The sequence below is a fragment of the Aethalodelphis obliquidens genome, unplaced genomic scaffold (genome assembly GCF_003676395.1).
Source record: "Aethalodelphis obliquidens isolate GAN/ISIS:26980383/991018 unplaced genomic scaffold, ASM367639v1 scaffold14, whole genome shotgun sequence".
NCBI classification, from domain to species: Eukaryota; Metazoa; Chordata; class Mammalia; order Artiodactyla; family Delphinidae; genus Aethalodelphis; species Aethalodelphis obliquidens.
Genome location: NW_020837958.1, coordinates 13,596,638 through 13,613,153, shown reverse-complemented (window position 1 = coordinate 13,613,153; position 16,516 = coordinate 13,596,638). Strand labels below are relative to the sequence as shown.

The window sequence follows — 16,516 nt, the reverse complement described above, 5'->3', positions numbered from 1 at the left end:
GACATGGGTTCGTGCCCCGGTCCAGGAGGATCCCACGTGCCGCGGAGCAGCTAGGCCCGTGAGCCATGGCCGCTGAGCCTGCGCGTCCGGAGCCTGTGCTCCACAATGGGAGAGGCCACAACAGTGAGAGGCCCGCGTACCGCAAAAAAAAAAAAAAAAAAAGTTGTAAGATAAAATTTAAAAGCTTCACTTCACTGTGATTTTACTTCACCTGCCAGCAAATGTCCCATTTCATGCTCTCATTTTCAGCAAAACTCCTTGAGAGACTTGTCTCTTTTTGTGATGTCTACAGTTCCTCTCTTACCATTCTCTTTATTTTTCCTTTGCTCAGGTATATTGAAATATAATTTACATACTGTAAAATTCACCCTTTAAAGTACACATTTCCATGAGTTTTGACAAACGTAAATAGTCACATAGCCACCATCACAATCTAAAATATATAACATATCCATTACTTCAAAAGGTCTTTTGTGTCCCTTCACATTCAACCCCTTTTCCCCATCCTCACCCTTAGTGACCACTGTTCTGATATTTGTCCCTATATTTTTGCCTTTTCCAGAACGTCATATAAATGGATTCCTGCAGTCCTACAACCTTATGTGTACAGTGTTTCTCTTTGCACAATGCTTTTGAGATTTATCTGTTTTGCTGCATGTATCATTAGCTTATTCCTTTACATTGCTGAGTAGGGTTTAAGTGTGTGGATGTACCAAAATTTGTTTATCCATTAACCAGTAAATGGACATTTGGATTGTTTCCTGTTTGGGGCAATTATGAAGAAAGCCTACACAAACATTTACATTTGCAGTTCTTTGCAAATATTCCTTCCAGTCGATGGCTTGCATTTTTACTAGCATTCTCTTTCAAAGAGAAAAACTTTTAATTTTTTCTTTTTATAAATTTATTTATTTTATTTATTTATTTTTGGCTGCGTTGGGTCTTTGTTGCTGTACGCGGGCTTTCTCTAGTTGCGGTGAGCAGGGATTACTCTTCGTTGTGGTGCATGGGCTTCTCATTTCAGTGGCTTCCCTTGTTCTGGAGTACAGGCTCTAGATGCATGGGCTCAGTAGCTGTGGCTCGGGGTTCTAGAGTTCAGGCTCAGTAGTTGTGGCACATAGGCTTTGTTGCTCTGTGGCATGTGGGATCTACCCGGACCAGGGCTCAAACCCATGTCCCTTGCATTGGCAGGTGGATTCTTAACCACTGCACCACCAGGTAAGCCCGAAGCTTTTAATTTTGATTATAAAAAATTTATCAATTTTTTAATAATTTTTGTTTTTTGTGTCATATCTAAGAAATCTTTGTGTAACTCAGCATCACAAAAATCTCTTACATTTTCTTCTAAAATTTTTATTATTATAACTGATATTTATGTCTCTGATCCACGCAAAATTAATTTTTTTGTAAATGATAAAATAAGAGTAGAAATTCAATGATTTTGCATATGGAGGTCCAATAATTTCTGCACCATTGACTGAAAAGGCTATTCTTTCCTTACAAATTACTTCGGCATCTTTGTCAAAAATTAATTTTCCATAGATATATGTCTATTTCTGTTCTTTTTTTTCATATGTTTATCTTTATGCCCAGAAGAAATTATTTTAATTACTATAGCTTAATAGTAAGTCTTGAAATTAGGTAATGTGAGTCCTCCAATTTGGTTATTTATTCTAAAATTGTTTCAGTAATTCTAGATCCTTTACTACTTATACAATTTAGAATCAGATTGTCATTTTGTATAAAAAATAGCCTCCTGGGATTCTGATTGGGATTACATTGAATCTATAGGTCAAATTAAAAGGAACTGATATTGTAATAATAATAAATCTTCTGATCCATGAACATGGTACAACTCTGCCTTTATTTGAGATTGTGTTTAATTTTTCTCAGAAATGTTTTGTAATTTGCAGCATACAAATTTTGCATGTATTTTGTTTGATATATTTCTAAATATTTCATGCTTTTTGATGTTACCATAAATTGTATCATTCTTTAATTTCATTTTTCATTTGTTTTTGCTAGTACATAAAAATAAAATTGATTTTTATATGTTGACCTTGCATCTTATGACCTTGTTAAACTCAGTTGTTAGTCTTACTGGCTTTTTTGTAGATTCTTTGGGATTTTTTACACACATAATTATGTTGTCTGCAAATAAAGATAGCTTTCTTTCTTTCCAATCTGCATATCATTTATATCTTTTTCACTGTTTTGGACCTCCAGTAAAATGTTAGCTAGAAGAAGTGAGAGTAAATATTTTTGCCATATTCCTATATCTATTAAATTTTTTGAAATAATTATTAAAAATCTTTCTTCTACACACACAAAAACCCTCCATGCTTACTTGGTTTTGCTGTTGAAATTTACCTAACATTTAAGGAAGAAATGAAACCAATTTTACAGAAACTCTTAGTCATACAAAATTAAGTTGTCTGAGAGTATTTAGTAGATACCTTTCATCAAGCTGAGGAAATTTCCTTCTGTTAGTTTGCTGAGCTTTTTAAAAATAATTTTATTTATTTAAAAATATGGGAGAGGCCACAAAAGTGAGAGGCCCACATACCACAAAAAAAAAAAAGATTAAAAAGATGCACCATGCAAACAGTAAACAAAAGAGAGCTGGAGTGGCTATACTAATATCAGACAAAATGGACATTAAGACAAGAACTGCTACTAGAGGGGAGAAAAAGGACATCTTATAATGATAAAATTGTCAATAATAATAAAATTGTCAGTCTATCAAAAAGATAGATTGTGTTACGTAAGAATCTATTGTAATCATGTGTGTACCTAACAACAGAGTCCCAAAATACAGGAAGCAAAACCAGACAAAACTGAAAGGGGAAATAAACAATTCAACAATAACAGTTGGAAAAAATCTAATGCCCCACTTCAGTAACAGAACAAGTAGACAGAAGATCAACGAAGAAATAGAAGAGTTGAAAAACAATAAAACCAACTAGTTCTAACAGACATATATAGAATACTTCATCCAATGACAGCAGAAAACACATACTCCTCAAGTGTACATGAAGCATTCTCCAGGATAGACCATGTCTGAGACGATAAAACAAGTCTCAATAACTTCAAAAGAATTAAAATCATACAATGTATGTTCTCCATCCACACTGCAATGACTTTAGAAATAAACAACCAGAGGGAATTTGGGAAATTCACAAATATGTGGCCGTAAAGCAGCATTCTCTTAAATAAACAATAGATCAAAGAAAACTTACAAAGAAAATTAGAACGTACTTTGAGAGGAATGGAAATGAAACACATCATAAAACTCATGGGATTCAACTAAAGAAACACTTAGAGGGAAATGTATAGTTGCAAATGTCAATATTAAAAAGAAAAAGAAAAATCTCAAACCAATAAACTCTACCTGAAAGAAACTAGGAAGAGAAAACTAAATTTAAACAAACAGAAGAAAAGAAACAATAAAGATTAAAGTGTAAGCAAATAAAATGGAGAATAGAAAAGCGATAGAGAAATCAACAAAACCAAAAGTTGTTTCTTTGAAAAGATCAACAAAATTGATAAACCTCTAACTTCACTGACCAGGAAAAATAATGAGATAAGACTCAAATTATTAAAATCAGGAATGAAAGAGGAGACACTACTACTGAACTTATAGGGGAAAAAGGATTATAAGAGGTTACCGTAAGCAACCATATGTCAACCAATTAGATCACTTAGGTAAAATGGAAAAAAAATCCTAGAAAGACATAAGCTAATGAAACTGAGTGGAGAAGAAATAGAAAATTTGAATAAGCCTATTCACTTTGCTTCATAAGTGAATTCTACCAAACATTTAAACTCTTTCAAAAAATAGAAGAGGAGGGAACACTTTCCAACATTCCATGAGGACAGTATCACCCTGATAACAAAACCAGACAAAACTTCAAAAGGAAAAAAACCAAAAAACTTGGCACAAAAATCCCCAGGTTAATATTAGAACCGAACCCAGCAACATATAAAACCACGCTCAAATGGCATTTATCTCAGGACCACAGGTTTGTTTAACATCCAAATGTCAATGTATTAATAGAATAAAGGACAAAAATACCTACCATTTCAATAAATTCAGAAAAAGCATTTGACAAGATCCAACACTGCTTCATGATTAAAAACACTCAACAAACTAGGAATTTTCCTCAACTAGACAAAGAATACCTATGAAAAACCCACAGCTAACATCATACTTAATAGAAAATGACTGATGCTTTCTCCCTAAGATCAAGAACAAGACAAGGATATCTGCTCTTGTGACTTCTATTCAACATTGTACTGGAGGTTCTAGCCAAGGCAGTTAGTCAAGAAAAAGAAATTAAAGGTACCCGTATTGGAAAGGAAGAAGTAAAAATATTTCTATTTGCAGATTACACGATCCAGTACATAGAAAATCCTCAAGAATCCACTAAAAACTATTAGAATTAATAAACAGATTTAACAATGTGTCAGGATATACAAGCTCAATATACAAAATTCATTTGCATTATTATACACTAGCAATGAAAAATCCAAAAATGAAATTAATAATCCCATTTACAACTGCAACTCTGAATCATCAGGCCTTTGACAGTCTATGCACATGTATTTCATTTAAAAAAAGTAGAAGGAAAAGAAATTCCATTTACAATAGCATCAAAAAGAAGAAAATACCTAGAAATAAATTTAACAAAAGAAGTTCAAGACTTTATTCTGAAAACTATAAAACATTGTGGAAAGAAATTTTTTAAAATGAAAAGACATTCTGTATTGATGAACTTTAAAATTTAATATGTTAAGATGGCAATACTACTCACATTGATCTACAGATTCAATGCAATCCCTATCAAAATTTCAGCTGTCTTCTTTGCAGAAATAGACAAGCTGGTCTTAGAATCTGTATGGAAGCACAAGAGATCCAGGATAGCTAGGACAATCTTCAAAAAGAAGAACAAATTTGGGACTTCCCTGGTGGTCCAGTGGTTAAGACTCTGCACTTCCATTGCAGGGGGCATGGGTTCGATCCCTCATCAGGGAAGTAAGATCCCACTTGCCACACAGTGTGGCAAAACAAAACAAAACAAACAAACAAAAAAACAAAAACAAAGCCAAAAAAGAACAAAGTTGAAGAACTCACACTGTCCAATTTCCAAACTTACTACAAAGCTACAGTAGTCAAGATAGTGTGGTACTGGCATAAAGATAGACATAGAAATCAATGGAATACAACTTAGAGTCGAGAGAGAGACTCACATTTATGGTCAATTGATTTTCAACAAGGGCAAAAAAATCAATGAAGAAAGAATAGGTTTTTCAACAAATAGTCCTAGAACAACTGGATATCCACCTGCAAAAGATAGAAAATTGAATGGTCCAAATGGATTCCTGCTTTCCACCATACACAAAAATCAACTCAAAATGGATGATAGACCTAAATATAAGAGGTGTAAACTATACACCTTTAAAACTATAAAACTAGATAAAATATAAGAGTAAATCTTCATGACCTTGGGTTAGATGATAGTTTCGTAGAAATACCACCAAAAGTACAAGCAACAAAAGAAAAAAACAGATAAATTGGACTTCATCAGAATAAAAACTGTTGGGAGCCAAGAAGTTTTCGCCATTAGAAGATGGCCGACACCCTGCTTCTCTTCCTGATTTATGAGATAGAAGTTCGCGCCTAAAATGAAAGCCCGCGCACGCAGCACCAATGATGATTAGCCAAGTACTTCCCTCATTCTGAATCCCGCCCCCCTTTCTCTGCAGTGTATAAATACAGCTACCGCAGCAATAAAAGTTTGAGGCTTGATCAGGATTTTGTCTTGCCTCCATTCTTTCGCGTCTCCTGCCCTTCCCCCTTTTTTCAACCCCCACAGGTTCCTCCTCGGACTCACAAGGATTTGTCCTGCTGGTCGGGACTCCCGGGGACGCCCGGGGCCGTACACAATTGGCGCCCAACGTGGGGCTCGAGGAACGGATCCTGACGGAGGTAGCACGCTTACGAACGCCTGGCCAGGCACCCACTGAGCCGCCGCGAGACTTACTCGAAAGTGCAGCTTGATTAGGTCCCCGGAGGACTGGCCGCCCTTCGGCAGTCGTGACCTGAGGATAAGGTAAGCGGAGCTATAAATATGGGACAGGAATTGAGTTCCCATGAACTCTTTCTTCAGGGGATCGAGGATTCCCTCAAGATGCGGAAGATTAAGGCTAGAAAAAAAGATTTGCGTGAATTTTTTATGTTCTTGTCTGATGTTTGCCCATGGTTCCCACAGGAAGGGACAATAGATAAAAAATGCTGGAATCGTGTAGGAAATTGTTTAAATGATTATTATCAAACCTTTGGGCCTTCTAAAGTGCCTGTGACTGCATTTTCGTATTGGAATTTAATTAGGGAGATTCTCATGGGTCATTTTTTTGACCCCGATGTCCAAAAGGTTGTAGAGACCGGGGAAACAATTCTTAAAGCAGCCTCTCGTCTCCATTCAGCTTGTCCATCCGTTACCATTGATATGGGTTCAAATGAAGAGTTCCCAAAAATTCCAGAAACCGGTCATCATTATCCCACAGATGATAAAGTTATCCCAAAGATTTATCCTTCCCTTACTGCTATTAAGGGTGATCCCAATGATGACCAGCTTTCCCCCCAAGATCAGGAAACTCTCGATGAGCAGGCTGCTCGTTATCATCGCAATGATGATCCCTGGGGATTCCCCCTTTTGAAGCCTCCACCATCTTATAATACTCCTCATCAGATGCCTGCCTTTAGCGCCCCTGCTCCCATTGCCCCCCTGATTGATCCCCTTCGACAGGCTAAGATGGCCTTAACCCAGGAAATTTCCTCTTTGAGAGATGTTTTACAACAAAAACGGGAACGCTTGGATCTCCTAAAGGAGCTTAAGGCCCTTGAGGTGGAGCTTACTTCTTTTAATGTCTCGAACGGTCCCAATAAACCCCCGCTTCGACAAAAACCAGGATCCATTAAGTTAGCCTTCCCTGTTACTCGCAGTCAAAATTTACCCACTCAAGGCGAAATTCAAGCTGAAGATAGTGAGGAAGGGGAAGAGGAAGAGGGAGAAGAATCTCCTGAACCTGATGAGGGACCAGATATTCATAATTCTTCTGGGGGTGGCCCTTTTGAACATAAATATCGCCGCCTCAATTTAAAACATATAAAAGATTTAAAATCTGCTGTCAATAATTATGGGCCCACAGCCCCTTATACATTGGCAATCTTGGAGGGATTAAGCGATCGCTGGCTGACCCCAAATGATTGGCTTACCCTGGCTCGGGCCACCCTTTCTGGGGGAGATTTTGTTTTATGGCGCACTGAATTTGCAGAAAATTGTAGAGAAACTGCCCAAAGAAATGCTGAAAACAGAACTTCCCGATCATGGACCCGAGATAAATTACTTGGCCGTCCCCCCTATGAATCCAATGAGTCTCAGGCTGCTTTTCCCCCTGGTTTGTTGGCTCAAATACAACATGCTGGCCTTAAGGCCTGGCGCCGTCTTCCGCCTAAGGGTTCGCCCACAACTTCCTTGGCAAAAATTCGCCAGGGACCAGAAGAGCCTTATTGTGAGTTTATTAGCCGCCTCACGGACGCCGCCGAGCGTGTAGTGGGTGATAGTGAAACTGATAATGCCTTTGTTAAACATTTAGCTTATGAAAATGCCAATCCGGCCTGCCAAGCTGCCCTTCGGGCTCATCGTGGTGGTAGCCTGGCTGATTACATTAAGTTGTGCTCCGGAATTGGTCCCTCCCATTCTGTTGGTCTTGCGATTGGAGCTGCTCTAAAAGATTTTATTAAAGATACATCCGTCCTAGATAAACAACAAAAAACTTGCTATAATTGCAAACAACCTGGACATTTTGCCCGGGATTGTTCATTACGTAGACAAGGACAGTCATTAAAGGCTAACCCACAACAACCCCAATATCAATCCCGGGCTCCTCCCACCACCGTTTGCCCTCGTTGTAAAAGAGGCAAACATTGGTCTTCAGAATGTTTTTCAAAAACGGATATAAATGGCCAATTGCTCCCCAAAAAACAGGGAAACTTTTCACGGGGCCAGCCCCTGGCCCCTTCCTTGGAACCAAACCAAGGGGCAATTCGGTTTGTTCCTCAAAAATCTGGACAAGTTCCCTGCACCCAGATGTTGGCTCCCTCTGTCGAGCCACACCCGGAAGCGCAGGATTGGACCTCTGTGCCTCCACCGACTCAATATTAGTCCCAGAACAAGGAGTACAACCAATTCCCACAGAAGTTTATGGCCCCCTGCCCCCAAATACTTTTGGTTTAATTTTAGGAAGAGGTAGTTCCGCTTTGGCTGGCCTCCAAATTATACCTGGTGTTATTGATAATGATTATTCAGGTCAAATTACCCTTTTGGCATCTGCTTTACAAGGCCCTATATCAATCCCTAAAGGTCAAAGGATAGCACAGTTAGTATTGTTGCCCCTAAATTCTTTAAATAAGAGCCATACTAATTGTCCTAGAGCAGATGCTGCTTTTGGCTCCTCAGATGTTTATTGGGTCCAACAAATTACTCCTGAAAGGCCACTCCTAACCCTGTGGTTAGATGGAAAGAAATTTGAGGGTTTAGTCGATACAGGAGCCGATGCAACAGTTATTTCGGAAAAATATTGGCCCTCCTCTTGGCCTTGTACAGTGTCTATAACTCATTTACAAGGCATAGGACATTCTACCAATCCTAAACGGAGTTCTAAAGTTCTTACATGGATAGATACTGAAGGTAATACTGGACAGGTACAACCTTATATTTTGCCACATATCCCGTTGAATCTTTGGGGACGTGACATCCTGTCACAATTAAAGTTAATCATGGCCAGCCCCAATGAGGTGGTGACCCAACAAATGCTAAACCAAGGGTTTCTACCAGGCTTAGGCTTAGGAAAAAATAATCAGGGTATTACACGACCTATTTCCCTGGCATCTAACATAAATCGCCAGGGCCTAGGCAGTTCGCCTTTTTCTTAGCGGCCATTGACCTTCCTGTGCCCCATGCGGACAAAATACGATGGAAAACTAATGATCCCGTTTGGGTGGACCAATGGCCTCTAACAGAAGAAAAACTTACAGCTGCCACAAAGTTAGTGCAGGAACAATTGGCCGCTGGACATTTAGAAGCCACTACTTCGCCATGGAATACCCCTATATTTGTGATAAAAAAGAGATCTGGCTCATGGCGACTTCTCCAAGATCTTAGGGAAATTAATAAAACAATGTTTACTATGGGAGCTTTACAGCCTGGCTTGCCTTCTCCTATTGCCATTCCAGCTGGCTATTTTAAAATCATTAGTGATCTTAAAGATTGCTTTTTTACTATCCCTCTCCATCCTCAGGATAGAGAGCGCTTTGCATTTAGTCTCCCAGTAATTAATTTTAAAGGCCCAATGCCACGTTTTCAATGGAAGGTCCTCCCGCAGGGTATGGCCAATGGCCCCACCTTATGTCAAAAATTTGTTGCACAAGCTGTAGACCCTCTTAGGGCTCGTTGGCCTGGTATCTATATCATTCATTATATGGATGATATTCTTTTGGCTGGAAAATCAACTGATGAACTCCTTAAGTGTTATCAAGATTTAAAAGATAATCTTGCTTCCTCTGGCCTTCAAATTGCTTCAAATAAGGTACAATTAAAAGATCCATACTATTATCTTGGTTTCGAATTAAACAAAAAAATAATTACCACTCAAAAGATACACATACAAGTATCACATTTGCAAACCCTCAATGATTTTCAAAAATTTTTGGGAGATATTAATTGGCTACGACCGTATCTTAAACTTACTACGGGAGAGTTAAAACCCTTATTCGAAATTTTACAAGGGCCATCAGATCCCTTGTCACCCCGTAGGCTGACTAAGGAGGCTAAAAATTCTCTTCAATTAGTAGAAAAGGCCATTAGATGTCAACAGATTACCTTTTTAGATTACGGTCGTCCCTTTAGTTTGATTATTTGTGCCACTGCACATACACCCACTGGAGTCCTATGGCAAGATCATCCCCTCTTGTGGATACATTTGTCCGTATCTCCTAATAAAGTGCTTAAGACCTACCCTTCCTTAGTAGCACAGGTTCTTACTTTGGGCAGAGAAAAAAGCCGTCAATTTTTTGGCAGAGATCCTGGTCATTTGATTCTCCCCTATACCAAAGAAGAGCTTGGTTGGTTATTACAAACTGATGATAAATGGCTTGTTTCCTTATCCTCCTTTCAGGGTAATATTGATAATCATTATCCACCTGATAAGCTCCTTCAGTTTGCTAGAAAACATCTGTTTATATTTCCCAAAATCACTTCTGCTGTTCCTCTGGGAGATGCTGCCCTAGTATTCACTGATGGATCATCATCCGGTGTTGCTGTATTTGTTATAAATAATCAGCCCTATAGGGTACAGTCCCCCTTTTTATCAGCACAACTTGTTGAGCTTTTTGCCATTCTTCAGGTTTTTGAGATGTTACAGAATATCCCCTTTAATTTATATACGGACAGCTCATATATAGCTTTGTCCGTCCCCCTTTTAGAAACTTCCATATATTAAACCCTCTTCCAATGCTGTTCCCCTTTTTCAACAACTTCAAAGTCTTATACTTCGAAGACAAGCGCCTTTTTTTATTGATCATCTTAGGGCTCATACAGATCTTCCTGGACCCCTCTCTCAGGGCAATGATTTAGCTGATAAAAATGCCCGCCTGATGTGCACCGTAACCTCTGATTCTGTTTCTCAAGCTACTCAATTTCATCAGCTACATCATGTTAATGCACATACTCTTCGCTTAATGTTTAAGCTTACTCGAGAACAATCAAGACAAATTGTAAAAAATTGTCCAGGGTGCGTTACATTTTTACCTCTTCCACATCTTGGGGTAAACCCAAGAGGTCTATTACCTAATGAAATCTGGCAGATGGATGTTACCCATCTTGCTAAATTTGGAAAATTAAAATTTATTCATGTGTCCATTGATACCTTTAGCGGCTTTATATATGCCTCCCTTCAGGGAGGAGAAGCCACAAAAAACATTATTTCACATGTGCTCCAATGTTTTACAGTTTTAGGCAAGCCTCAAATAATTAAAACAGATAATGGGCCTGGGTATACCTCCCAGGCTTTCCAAGATTTTTGCACCCGGCTTCAAATAAAACATCTTACGGGAATTCCATATAACCCCCAGGGTCAAGGCATAGTAGAAAGAGCCCATCAAACCCTTAAAAATACCATTTCCAAGCTTAAAAATAATGATTTAACCGCTACAAAAAATTCCCCAAAAAATATTCTTAGTCATGCCCTCTTTGTAATTAATTTTTTACAATTAGATAATAATGGTAGATCTGCCGCCGATCGCCTTTGGCATCAAGAAACTAAAAATCAATATGCACAAGTTATGTGGAAAGACCCTTTGACCTTTAAATGGCATGGACCCGATCCACTCCTCATCTGGGGGAGGGGATCCGCATGTGTATATAATACCAAAGAAGGTGGAGCACGCTGGTTGCCTGAGCGCCTTATTAAACCTATAAGTTCTATAAAGTAATAAATTTTATCCAGGGCCCTTTTCCCTGAGATTGTATTTCTTTTTCTTTTTCAGAAAAAGATGGAGACCCTCCTAATATTGAAAGAGCGGCAGAGACGACATGAGCTGTCCGTTGTGACCCTGATCCTGTCATCTTTGCTGGTTGTTGGACAGGCTGAAAGCACTCCCCACTTGCCTCAAAATTTAACCTGATACATTACCATCGCCTCGCCATTACAGAAGCAGAACCAAAGGATGATTCTGGCTGCCCCTCCACTGGAGCGGCATGAAACAGAGACATGCCTACCCCCCTCTTTGATGGAGGGTATGGGTACCGAGTTGAGTGTGGCAGCAAAGCATGCACAAGGGAAAACGTGTATATATGTATATACAAGGTAATCTCTGTTATTCCCTGTGAGTATACCTGAATTATGATAGAGGTTGGTATCTAAACATTGTTTTTGGCTTTTAGTAGCTAAGATTATCTTTGGCTCTGCCTCTCCTCCCCAAAAGATACCAAGAGCCGATGAGTGTGGACACACATACCTTGTCCACGGGAGGATTCAGGTCACTACTCCCTCACTCGGTTAATGCCCACCTCCTTAAAAGAAATATAAAGGGAGGAAATGTTGGGAGCCAAGAAGTTTTCGCCATTAGAAGATGGCCGACACCCTGCTTCTCTTCCTGATTTATGAGATAGAAGTTCGCGCCTAAAATGAAAGCCCGCGCACGCAGCACCAATGATGATTAGCCAAGTACTTCCCTCATTCTGAATCCCGCCCCCCTTTCTCTGCAGTGTATAAATACAGCTACCGCAGCAATAAAAGTTTGAGGCTGGATCAGGATTTTGTCTTGCCTCCATTCTTTCGCGTCTCCTGCCCTTCCCCCTTTTTTCAACCCCCACAGGTTCCTCCTCGGACTCACAAGGATTTGTCCTGCTGGTCGGGACTCCCGGGGACGCCCGGGGCCGTACACAAAAAACGTTTGTACTTCAAAGGACACTGCCAAGAAAGTGAAAAGACAACCTATAGGGCTTCCCTGGTGGCTCAGTGGTTGAGAGTCCGCCTGCTGATGCAGGGGACATGGGTTCGTGTCCCGGTCTGGGGGGATCCCACATGCCACGGAGCGGCTGGGCCCGTGAGCCATGGCCGCTGGGCCTGAGCATCCGGAGCCTGTGCTACGCAACGGGAGAGGACACAACAGTGAAAGGCCCGCGTACCGCAAAAAAAAAGAAAAGACAACCTGTAGATGGAGAGAAAATATTTACAAAACATAAAGCTACCAAGGGACATGCATCTGAATATATAAATAACTCTTACAACTCAACAATAAAAAGACAACCCAATTAAGAAATGAACAGAGGGCTTCCCTGGTGGCGCAGTGGTTGAGAGTCCGCCTGCCGATGCAGGGGACACGGGTTCGTGCCCCGTTCCGGGAGGATCCCACATGCCGCGGAGCGGCTGGTCTCGTGAGCCATGGCCGCTGAGCTTGCGCGTCCGGAGCCTGTGCTCCGCAATGGGGGAGGCCACAACAGTGAGAGGCCCGCGTACCGCAAAAAAAAAAAAAAAAAAAGAAAAAAAAAAAGAAATGAACAGAGTGTGAATAGACATTTTTCCAAAGAAGACACACAAACGCCAATAAGCACACGAAAAGATTTTCAACATGATTAGTCATTAGGGAAATTCAAATAAAAACTGCAATGAGATGTGGCTCACATCCACAGGATAGCTATAATTGTAACAAGTGTTGGTGAGGATGTAGAGAAATTGGAACCTTCATACATTGCTGGTGGGAATGTAAAGTGTTGCAACCACTTTGGAAAACCGCCCAGTGGTTCCTCAATAGGTTAAACATAGAGTTTCCATATGAGGCTACCATATGAAACTCCTAGATGTATACCCAGGAGAATCAAAAACATATGTTCGTACAAAAACTTGTGCACAAATGCTCATATCAGCATTTTTCATAGCCATAAATGAAAACAACCTGAAAGTCAATCAACTGATGAATGGATATGCAATATATGGCATATCCATACAATAAAATATGATTTGACAATAAAAAGGAATGAAGTACTGATACATGTTACAATTTGGGTGACCCTGGAAAACATTATGCTAAGTGAAAGAAGCCATTCACAAAAACCACATTTTGTATGATTCCGTTCATATGAAACATCTAGAATAGGCAAACAATAGAGGCATTAAAAAACAAACAAAAAAAAAAACATTGGTTGCCAGGATCTGGAAGGATGAGGGTTCGGCAGGAACAGGGGATGATACTAATGCGTTCAGGGTTTCTCTTTGATGGAAATGTTCTAAAATTAGATTGTGGTGATGGTTGCACAGCTCTTGAAATATGCTAACAAGCACTGAACTTTACACTACAGATGGGTAAATTATTTAGCGTAGTATGTAAATTATATCTTACTAAAGCAGTTAAAAAAGTATTTTGAGTCATTCTTGATTCCTCTCTTTCTTTCACACTCCATTATAAGGAGTCCCATTATAAGGAAATCCCGTTGGCTACTGTACCTTCAAAATATAGCCTGAATCCAACTACCTCTTGACTCTCACCTCTCTCATGATGGTTTAAACCACATCATGTCTCATGAACTTCTGCAGTAGCTTCCAAGAGTTCTCGTTGCTTTTATCCTTGTCCTCCTACAATCTCAAAAAATAGGCAGTGTGATCCTTACAAAATTTAAGTCAGATCATGTCACTTCTCTGCTCAAAGTCACGTAATGATTAATAAAATCCAGCACAAGAAAAACTGTAGGTCAAACTGACCAAGTACGTCAACAGACAAACTATAAGGGAAATAAAGGGATGGAGGAGACTTGCGGGTTAACAGAGACTTAAAGGAAGTATTAAGATTAAACTATTAGTGACTAGAGATAAGATGCAAACTTGGGTGATAAAACACAGAGAAACCAAATGAGTGATTAATAGAAAAGTCAGGAGGTGGTTACATTTGGACAGAGGCAGGGGACTCTGATTGGGACAGAGCCCATGAAAGGGCTTCTGAGGAGACTGACATATTTCCTTGTTGACTTGGAAGGTGGTTAAAAGTGTACAGGTCTCATAATAATTTGTAATAATAAGGTGTACATTTATTTTCTGTATCTTTTATTTTACAACAGATAGGTTAAAAACACAAACTCTGCAATGGTTCCCCATATCCCTTGATGAAAAGCCAAGTCTTAAAACAGGATTTTTGATTAACACCCTTGACCCTTCCAAGTCTTTGCTCACATCTAATGTTCTCAATTAGGGGTACCTTGTTGACGATTCAATATGGCTATCTCCCTCCCTACCTTAAAATGCTGATCCCTTTAACCTTTTACTTTTTTCTGCTTTCCATAATCTACATCATCTTCTATTGTATAATATAGAGTTCACTTAATTATTGTGCCTGTTCACTTAATTCGTGGTCTGTCACCCCAATAGAATGTAAACTTCATGAGAGCAGGAACTTTATCTGTCTTATTCACAACTTTATCTGTCTTATTACAAGATAAGGCAAGGCTAAGGCCAAAACCTGAGTGACCTGACTGGTAAAGCTACAATGAGCCTCTTTTCGATTTAGACAGTGCATACATGCTGCAAAGAAGAATAGTGCAAAGGTGCCAGCTCCCCGTGATCCTTGTCCCACACTCCAAAATGGATAACCCTGAAAATAAAGGGGCTTGATGGATACAGTGTGAGTTGTGGGGTACCCTGTCCCTGAGAAACTGATTCTAGACTGTAGCCAAGCAGTTTTATATTCTGCAGCTCTAGTCTGAGGAGGGCATGGCAGAAAGCCCCGTACCTCATCAGAAGTGATGAGAAATGGTCTCACGATAGCCTCCCATGGGAGATAGAAAGGTGAAGGGAGATGGCCTCGGAGCAGCTCTTCCCAACCTTCATATGCTCTTGTGGTCCGGGAGCAGCTGATAAGCTTGGGCATACAGGTGTTATATAAGTGAATGTTATGAATCTTATATTCATATTTTATATTTGAATATAAGATTTTACATTTGCAAAGATTCCTTGGTACATTTGCCTTCTTTCCATCCCCACCTCCTACCCCAATGCTCATGATGGTTTCTCATATCCCTTGATGAAAATGCTTGGTTTTGCATTGCACTGGAGACTTGACTGTTATTTTGCTTGGTAAGTTATAGAGATAATAGAACCACCTCATGGAGAATGGAGAAAAGAAAAGGAAAATCACGCTTACCTAACAAGCTCAGCATAGTTGCTGTGAGCATTTTAATATAATTCCTTCCAGTCTTCCCTCCACCTCTCTATATATACAATAAATAATATATATATATAAATAATATTCCTTGATGGCCTAATACATGACATATATTAACTCATTAATCCTTACGATAACCCTTTCAGATAAGTACTATCATTACCTCCTTTTAAAAAATGAGGAAACAGAAGTACAGAGAGGTTTAGTAGTTTGACCAAGATCACATACAAAGTCAGAGCTGGAATTTGAACCTATGTAGTCAGCTCCCAGTACGTGTTGTGCATTTAACCACTTCTATACCAAATGAACAATTTTACATTCTAGCTTGAAGGCTGTCTTAGTTCGGGCTGTTATAACAAAATGTCACAGACTGGAAGGCTTATAATCAGCAGAAATTTATTGCTCACAGTTCTGGTGGCTGCATGTCCAAGATCAAGGTGCCAGCATGGTTGGGTTCTGGTGAGGACCCTCTTCTGGTTGTAGACTGCCAACTTCTCATTGTATCCTCACATGGCAGAAGAAGACGAGTTAGGTTTCTGGAGTCTCTTTTATAAGGGCACTAATTCCATTCCTGAGGATTCCACCCTCATGACCTAAGCACCTCCCCAAGTCCCCACCTCCTAATACCATCACCATGGGGGTAAGGATTGTTACATACAAACTTGGAGAGGGGACACTCTTGAAGGAGGTCATCTAGAGGACGTGACTGCTAGTTGACCTGGGCAATAAGAAGCTCCTCAT

General features: G+C 39.7%; 1 long non-coding RNA gene across 1 annotated transcript in view; it reads right to left on the bottom strand.

The window, feature by feature from the left end:
* The window catches only part of LOC113624839 (uncharacterized), a 38,678-nt gene extending 22,450 nt beyond the window's left edge, over nucleotides 1-16,228 (bottom strand). The window contains exon 1 of the long non-coding RNA XR_003434482.1: nucleotides 16,183-16,228. This is a non-coding gene — a long non-coding RNA (uncharacterized LOC113624839). The remainder of the gene's footprint in view (nucleotides 1-16,182) is intronic.
* Nucleotides 16,229-16,516: the final 288 nt, after the last annotated feature.